Genomic DNA, 9,227 nt, shown 5'->3' on the forward strand with positions numbered 1-9,227 from the left:
AGATCTGGAGGGCACCAGGGAAGGCAGATATTTCTACAGAAGTTTCACACTAACAGAATATCAAAAGAAAATTAAGCATTCACTGCCAGGCCCTGGGCCAAGCTCATTTCATTCCCTTAACTGCTCTGTAAGGAGGGTGTTGCATTCCAGTGGTGGAGCACGGGCAGACTGGAGGCGAGGGTGGAGATCTCTGGTTATTAATGCCCTCCCACCCACCACCCTGAATAAACAAATCAGGGTTTTTTTAATGTTGCTTTATGCAAACACAGACTGAAAACAGTGCCCTTGGCACCACCCTTCCTGCAGCTAGGTTCCTTCCCCAACCTCCTCGAGATAAAATCACTGACCTAGCACTGCAGGCATTTAAACCAGACTGGGAAATCTGCAAAATCCTTTTTGTTTCCATGTATGATTTAAGAAAAACAAGACCTGAAAATAACATAGCGAACAGGAAGGAAGCCATCCTGAGTGTACCTCTTGGGAAATAAATAAATGGCACCACCGTATTCAAAAGACCTTAAGACTTATTCTGCTTGATGTACCAAACAGAACCACCAGATACTTGCCATTGGAAACGTCCTATTTATGGACATTTACCCCTCAAAACGTTTACGGTTCCATTTGTATTGCATGACCCACCCATCTGCTTCTTCTTTTTTTTCTATTTCACTTTCTCCTTTGTTTAACCATAAGTACAGCATGACCTTCTCTCATGCTGCCTTTTCTGTCACTCTGGTTTCTGCTCAAAGGTGGGGCAGGGAAGGGATGGGGGGAGCTCAGTCACATACTGTAGCATGCCTGTCTTAAATCTCAGGGGAAGAGTGTTCTTGAAATTATTTTTAAAGCTTTGTATAATGACGTATCGTTGGGACTTTTTTAAAGGCTTAATTTTGGCAATAGAGGTAGTTTTCAATGATAGCTAACATTTATTGACAACTTACTATGTGCCAGATGCTGTTCTCTTTTTATTTATTTATTTTTATTTTTTTGAGATGGAATCTTGCTGTGTCACCCAGGCTGGAGTGCAGTGGCACAATCTCTGATCACTGCAAACTTCACCTCCCAGGTTCCAGCGATTCTTCTGCCTCAGCCTCCTGAGTAGCAGGGATTACAGGTGCCCACCAACATGCCTGGCCAATTTTTATATTTTTAGTAGAGACGGGGTTTCACCATGTTGGTCAGGCTGGTCTGGAACTTTTGACCTCAAGTGATCCATCTGCCTCAGCCTTTCGAAGTGCTGGGATTACAGATGTGAGCCACCATGACTGGCCCCTTCTTTTTATATGTATAAAATACATATATATATATTTAGCGGGGCATGGTGGCTCACTCCTGTAATCCCAGCACTTTGGGAGGGCAGGTCATGAGGTCAAGAGATCGAGACCAACATTGTGAAACTCCATCTCTACTAAAAATACAAAAATTAGCCAGGCATGATGGTGGGCACCTGTAGTCCCAGCTACTCAGGAGGCTGAGGCAGGAGAATCACTTGAATCCGGGAGGCAGAGGTTGCAGTGAGCCGTGATCGCGCCATTGCATTCCAGTCTGGGCAACAAGAGCAAAACTCCATCTCCAAAAATATATATATATATATGTGTGTGTGTGTGTGTGTGTGTGTGTGTGTGTGTGTGTGTGTTCTATTCTTATCCCCATTTACAGTTGGGAGACTTGATCCCTGGAGTAGGGGATTAATTTACTTGCAAGTGAGAGAGTTAAGATTTGTGTGACATTTTGGGCTGGATGGAAAAGAAAATTAAAAAAAAAAAAGATTTGTGCTCTGGCTCTAGAAGCCAAACTTTTCTTTCTTTTTATTTTTATTTTTATTTTATCTATTTTTTTTTTTTTTGGAGACGGCTCTTGTTACCCAGGCTGGAGTGCAATGGCACGATCTCGGCTCACCACAACCTCTGCCTCCTGGGTTCAGGCACTTCTCCTGCCTCAGCCTCCTGAGTAGCTGGGATTACAGGCACACGCCACCATGCCCAGCTAATTTTTTGTATTTTTAGTAGAGACGAGGTTTCACCATGTTGACCAGGATGGTCTCGATCTCTTGACCTCGTGCTCGGCCTCCCAAAGTGCTGGGATTACAGGCGTGAGCCACCGCGCCCGGCCCTTATTTTAATTTTTTAATTTTTAAATTTGAAACAGGGTCTCACTCTGTGATCCAGGCTGGAGTGCACTGGTTTGATCTTGGCTTACTGAAGACTTGACCTCCCAGTCTCCAGTGATCCAAGTGATCTTTTCACCTCAGCCTCCCAAGTAGCTGGGACCACAAGCCACCATGCCTGGCTAATTTTTTGTATTTTTTTGTAGAGACAGTGCTTTGCCTTGTTGCCAAGGCTGGTCTCGAACTCCTGCACTCAGGCAATCTGCCTGCCTCAGTCTCCCAAAGTGCTTGGATTACAGGTATGAGCCATTGTACCCAGCCACGGCCAGCCTCTTGAACATTCTGCTATCACTCACTGGTTTTCAAACTTGAGCATGCTTTAGAATCACCTACAGGGCTTGTTAAAACACAGATGCTGGGCCGGGCGCAGTGGCTCACTCCAGTAATCCCAACACTTTGGGAGGACGAGGTGGGTAGGTCACGAGGTCAAGAGATCGAGACCATCCTGGCCAACATGGTGAAACCCCGTCTCTACTAAAAATACAAAAATTAGCTGGACGTGACAGCGCGCGCCTGTAGTCCCAGCTACTTGGGAGTCTGAGGCAGGAGAACTGCTTGAACCTGGGAGGCAGAGGTTGCAGTGAGCCGAGATCACGCCACTGCACTCCAGTCTGGCGCCTGACAAGACCCTGTCTCAAAAAAAAAAAAACCACAGATGCTGGAGCCCACTCAAAGTTTCTGAATCAGTGAGTTGAGAATTTGCATTTCTAAAAAGTTTCCAAGTGATGCTTGTGGGGTTGGCCCTGGGACCACACTTTAAGACTTCTGCTATCGGCCGGGCACAGCAGCTCACATCAGTAATCCCAGCACAGTGGGAGGCTGAGACAGGAGGATCACTTGGGGCCAGAAGTGGGAGACAAGCCTAGGCAAGATAGGGAGACCTCATCACCAAAAACACCTTTATTTTCATCTTCGAAGAATGAAAAAAAAATTTTTTTTGAGTTGGAGTTTCATTCTTGTTGCCCAGCATGGAGTGCAGTGGCACAATCTCGTCTCACTGCAACCTCCGCCTCCCAGGTTCAAGAGATTCTCCTGCCCCAGCCTCCGAAGTAGCTGGGACTACAGGCATGCACCACCACATCCAGCTGATTTTATATTTTTAGTAGAGATGGGGTTTTACCATGTCCACCAGCCTGGTTTCAAACTCCTGACCTCGGGTGATCCACCCACCTCAGCCTCCTAAAGTGCTGGGATTACAGGCATAAGCCGCTGCGCCCAGTGTATAAAAATTTTTTGAAAAACTAGCCGGGTGTAGTGGTAGACACTTGTAGTCCTAGCTCCTCGGGAGACTGAGGCAGGAGGAACTCTTGAACCCTGTAGCTTGAGGCTGCAGTGAGTTATGTTCATGTTACTGAACTCCAGCCTGAGTGACTGAACAAGATCCTGTCTCTGGGGGAAATGAAAAAAGAACCTCTGCTATAATTTGTAATTGTTTTCATAATTTCCCAGTGGAGAAAGAAGGGCCATGGTTACTTATTAACAGATTGTCCAATTCTTTGAGGGATCTAAAAGTTAACTTTCTTTTTCTTTTTTTTTTTTTTAAGATGTGGTTTCACCATGTTGATCAGGCTGGTCTTGAACTCCCGACCTCAGGTGATCCGCCCACCTTGGCCTCCAAAGTGCTTGGATTACAGGCATGAGCCACCACGCCCAGCTGAGAGTTAACTTTCTTAGCACTGTAATAGTAGCCAACATCCATTGATACTTATAGTACCCTAGACACTTTTATGCATTATTATTATTATTTTTTTTGAAATGGAGTTTCACTCTTGTTGCTCAGGCTGGAGTGCAATGGCGCAATCTCAGCTCACTGCAACCTCTGCCTCCCAGGTTTAGGCGATTCTCTTGCCTCAGCCTCCCAAGTAGCTGAGATTACAGGCACGCGCCACCACGCTCTGCTAATTTTTGTATTTTTAGTAGAGATAGGGTTTCTCCATGTTGGTCAGGCTGGTCTCAAACTCCTGACCTCAGGTGGTCTACCCGCCTCAGCCTCCCAAAGTGCTGGGATTACAGGCATGAGCCACTGTGCCTGGCCCTTATGCACTATCTTATACAATCCTTACATCGGTCTTGGGAAACAGATACTTTTTCCCAGTTTACAGTAAGGAAACTGGATTTGGAGAGATCCGGAAATTTGATGAAGCTTGTGAATCAGCAAGTATGTAGCAAAAGGAAAGATTGCTTAACTCTACAGCCTTGTAGAACATTTCAGCATTTGACCATAGTAGATGCTCAATAAATTAATCATTAATGAATGAACAGAAGATTATTTGTTTTTTGTTTGGTTTGTTTTGAGACAGGGTCTTAATCTGTTGTCCAGGCTGGAGTGCAGTGGTGCAATCAAGGCTCACTGCAGCCTCAACCTCCCTGCCTCAAGAGATCCTCTGGCCTCAACCTCCCAAGTAGCTAGGACTACAGGTATGAGTCACCACGCCTAGCTAATTTTCATTTTTTGTTTGTTTGTTTGTTTTGTTTTTTTGTAGAGATAGGGTTTCCCAGTGTTGCCCAAGCTCGAACTCCTGGGCTCAAGTGATCCTCCTGCCTTGGCTTCCCACAGCACTGGGATTACAGGTGTGAGCTACTGTGCCTGGCCCAGAAGGAACTTTTGACAAGGACAATGCCAGCAGTGGTGGGCGGGGGCAGTAAGGGTTAAAAGAAACTCACTTTTTTCTTTTTCTTTTTTTTGAGACAAAGTTCTGCTCTTGTTGCCCAGACTGGAGTGCAATGGCACAATCTCAGCTCACCTCAACCTCCACTTCCCAGGTTCAAGCCATTCTCCTGCCTCAGCCTCCCAAAAAGCTGAGATTACAGGCATGCACCACCATGCCCAGCTAATTTTTGTATTTCTAGTAGAGACGGGGTTTCTCCATGTTGGTCAGACTGGTCTCGAACTTCCGACCTCAGGTGATCCACCCGCCTCGGCCTCCCAAAATGCTGGGATTACAGGCGTGAGCCACCACGGACAGCCATGAAACTTACTTTTAATACTTTCTGATGGCATTGTTCTAGGAACCCTAATTCCACTCGACAGCACTGAGCGTTATTTACATGTAAAATCAACCTGTTTAAAATATGCAGTTCAATGGTTTTTAGTAAATTCAGAGTTGCGCAACCCTCGCCATAATCTAATTTTAGTACATTGTCTTCACCCCGCAAAAGAAACCCTATACACTTAAGTAGTCACTTCCCATTTTGCCCAGCCCTAGAATGAGGCTAGACCGAGGACTAATCTACTCTGTCTCTATGGATTTGCCTATGCCGGACATTACATGTAAATGGAATCATACACCTTGTCGCCTTTTATGTCTAACTTCTTTCACTCGGCATGACGTTTTCAGGGTTCGTCCTTGGTGTAGCGTGTGTCAGTGCTTCATTCCTTTCTCCCCAGCACTTTATTGAGACATAATTTACCTAAAGGAAATGCACAGATAAGTGTGTATTCTCATATTTCAGATCTGCTTTGGATTACAAATTGTTTGAGTGTTCATGGACTAAATCCTGGGCGAAGACACCGGGTTCCACGAGCGGGCTTTCTAATGCAGACTATAGCACTGGTTGGGTCTTTGATTTGTCTGAAAAGTTAGGGCAGTCAGAAGCCCAGCTGGGACAAGAGAGTTTCATGTTGAATTTAGAAGCACGTGATTGGAAGTCAGAAGACAAACTCACCAAAGCTATGAGAGACAGCTATGAAACCACAGAAGCCATCCGCGGGCCGATGTCTATGTCATTCAAGATAAACTGTTTAATCAAATTCCTATCTCTTTATTTTATATATTTATGTATGTATATATTTATTTATTTATTGAAGCAGAGTTTTGTTCTGTTGCCCAGGCTGGAGTGCAGTGGCGTGATCTCGGCTCACTGCAACCTCCCCTTCCATGTTCAAGCGATTCTCGCGCCTCGGCTTCCAAAGTAGCTGGGATTACAGGTGCCCAGCACAACGGCCCACTAATTTTTGTATTTTTAGTAGAGATGGTGTTCACCATGTTGGCCAGGCTAGTCTCAAACTCTTGGCCTCAAGCAATCCACCCTTGGCCTCCCAAAGTGCTGGGATTACAGGCATAAGCCATTACACCCAGCTTTATTTTATTTATTTATTGTTATTGATTTAAAATTTTTTTTCTTGAGACAGAGTCTTGCTCTGTCGCTCAGGCTAGAGTGCAGTGGCATGATCACGGCTCACTGCAGCCTGGAACTCCTGGGCTCAAGTGATTCTCCAGCCTCAGCTTCCCAAGTAGCTGGGACCACAGATATGCACAGTCACTCCCAGCTAATTATTTTATGTTTTGTAGAGATGGGGTCTCACTTTGTTGCCTAGGCTGGTCTGGAACTCCTGGCCTCAAATAATCCTCAGACATCAGACTCTCAATGTGCTGGGATTACAGGTATGAGTCGCCAGGCCCCGAGAAATTAACATCTTTTGGCCAGGCACAGTGGCTCACGTGTAACCAATCTCTGAACTTTCTGATCTTGCACAACTGAAACTCTATCCCCATTAAACAATAACTCTTCATTCTCCATCACCATGTTGGCCAGGCTGGTGTCGAACTCCTGACCTCAAGTGATCTGCCCACTTCAGTCTCCCAAAGTACTGGAGTGAGTCACGGCGCTGGGCTCCTTTTTTATTTTTTGTAGAGAGGGTTCTCACTGTGTTACCCAGACTGGTCTCCAACTTCTGGCCACTGTGATGGCCCTTAGATGCATTTTGAGTTAATTTTTTGTATATGGTGAACTCCATTGGTTGAAAAGACTGTCCTTGCCTCATTGAATGGTCTTGGCTCCCTTACTGAAAATCATTTGCCAATATATGCAATAATTTATTTATGAGCACTCTATTTTAGTTTTCATTATTTGTTACGGCTGAATAATATCCTATTGGATGGATATAGGTACTGTTTTACTTATGGCAGCCCTAATGTTTCATCTCAGTATTTAATCACTGGATGTTGTCACTCTGTGACTTGTGGACTTCTAGGCCCTTGCCCTTCGTTTTGATTATTACAACATTGCTGGCAGGGCACAGTGGCTTATTCCTGTAATCCTAGCACTTTGGGAGGCCTAAGCGGGAGGATCCCTTGAGGCCAGGATTTTGAGACCAGCCTGGGCAACAGAACAAGGCCTTGTTTCTTAAAAAAAAAAAAAAAGAAGAAGAAGCCAGACATGGTGGCAAGCACCATAGTCCCAGCTACTCAGGAAGCTGAGGTGGGAGGATTACCTAAGCCCAGGAGTTCGAGGCTGCAGTGAGCTGTGATCATGCCACTGCACTCCAGCCAGGGTGACAAAGCAAGGCCTCTCATTTCTTAAGATAAAATAGGCCAAACGCTGTGGCTCACGCCCGTAATTCCAGCTTTTGGGAGACCGAGGCGGGCAGATCACCTGAGGTCAGGAGTTCAAGACCAGCCTGGCCAACATGGCAAACCCCGTCTCTACTAAAAATACAAAAATTAGCTGGGTGTGGTGGCAGGCACCTGTAATCCCAGCTCCTTGGGAGGTTGAGGCAGGAGAATCGCGTGAACTCAGGAGGTGGAGGTTGCAATGAGCCAAGATCACACCATTGCACTCCAGCCTGGGCGATGAGAGTGAAACTCTGTCTCAAAAAAAAGAAAAAGAAAAAAGAAAGCCCAAGCATGGCGGCTCACGCCTGTAATCCCAGTACTTTGGGAGGCCGAGGCAGGTGGATCACCCGGAGGTTAGGAATGTGAGACCAGCCTGGGCAACATAGTGAAACTCTGTCTCTACTAAAAGTACAAAAAATTAGCCAGGCATGGTGGCGTGCTCCTGTAATCCCAAATACTCAGGGGCTGAGGCAGGAGAATCGCTTGAACCTGGAAGGTGGAGGTTGCAGTGAGCTGAGATCATGCCCCTGCACTCCAGCCTGGGGAACAGAGTGAGACTCTGTCTCAGAAAAATAAAATAAAATAAAATAAAACAGCCCTCCGAAAACAGTGTGTTTTGTTAGCTTGCCTTACTGTTGTTTGTTGGTTTAGTCCCTGTGCATTCTCCATTGAGATTCTAGAATCTCAGTGTGGAGGAAATGGGTACACCGATCACAAGGAAGGCTGCCAGTACATTCCTGGGAAAGACAAGCCTCGTTGCTGTTTTCTGCCTGAAACTATCACAAACCTCCAGTCAAACCTAAAATAATTTGAGATTTGTTGTGCTTTTTTTGAGACATTGTTTCACTCTGTCACTCAGGCTGGAGTGCAGTGGTGCCATCTTGGCTCACTGGAGCCTCAACATCCTATCCTAGGCTCAAGCAATCCTCCTGCCTCAGCCTCCCAAGTAGCTGCCACTACAGGCATGAACCACGATGTCCGGTTAATTTTGTTTATTTTTTTGTAGAGACAGGGTCTCACTATGATGTCCAGGCTAGTCTCAAATTCCTGGGCTCAAGCAATCCTCCTGCCTCAGCCTCCTAAGGTGTTGAGATCACAGGCATGAACCACAGCGAATAACTCAAGTTTCTAAGCCACACTGCTAATATTCTCAGTAATATGGATTCTGCATATGTGAGGAATGCTTTGTGATTTTCAGACAGTGGTTTCTCTTTGTTAATTACCCCTCCTTCTCTCACCCAGGTAGCAAGGTGTCTCCAACACCAACAATTCCTTCCTAGGCTCTAGAAGACAGAATGAAGGATCGAAACCACGTCTGTGAGTGCTTCCTAAGTGCTTGAGGTGTCACACACATGATCTCATAAGCTCATGCTCCTCGCAGCAACCCTGCCAGCTGGGTCCGGCTGTTGCTCCCATTTTACAGAGAAGGAGACTGAGGCTCAGAGAAGTTAAGTATCTTGCCAAGGTGACAGCGCTGGTTACGCGGGGAGCCGAGGAACCAGAGAAGTGAGCAGGGCAGGAATTCTCCATTTTATTGAGAGTCACAGCCAAGTCAGATGCCCCAGGCCCTGGTGACAATTTGTCTGGGAGTTTTCCAGATCCTCAAGTCTCGGGGACTCTGTCGCGCTGCCCATAACTGCTTTCTGTTTGGCCGCAAGCTCCAGAAAACACCCCCAAAGAGAGGTCGGATCTTCCATCACATAAGACGCAAATTCTACGGCTGG

Source organism: Aotus nancymaae, unplaced genomic scaffold, assembly GCF_030222135.1.
Source record: "Aotus nancymaae isolate 86718 unplaced genomic scaffold, 86718_ANA_hifiasm-v0.15.2.pri h1tg000021l, whole genome shotgun sequence".
NCBI classification, from domain to species: domain Eukaryota; kingdom Metazoa; phylum Chordata; class Mammalia; order Primates; family Aotidae; genus Aotus; species Aotus nancymaae.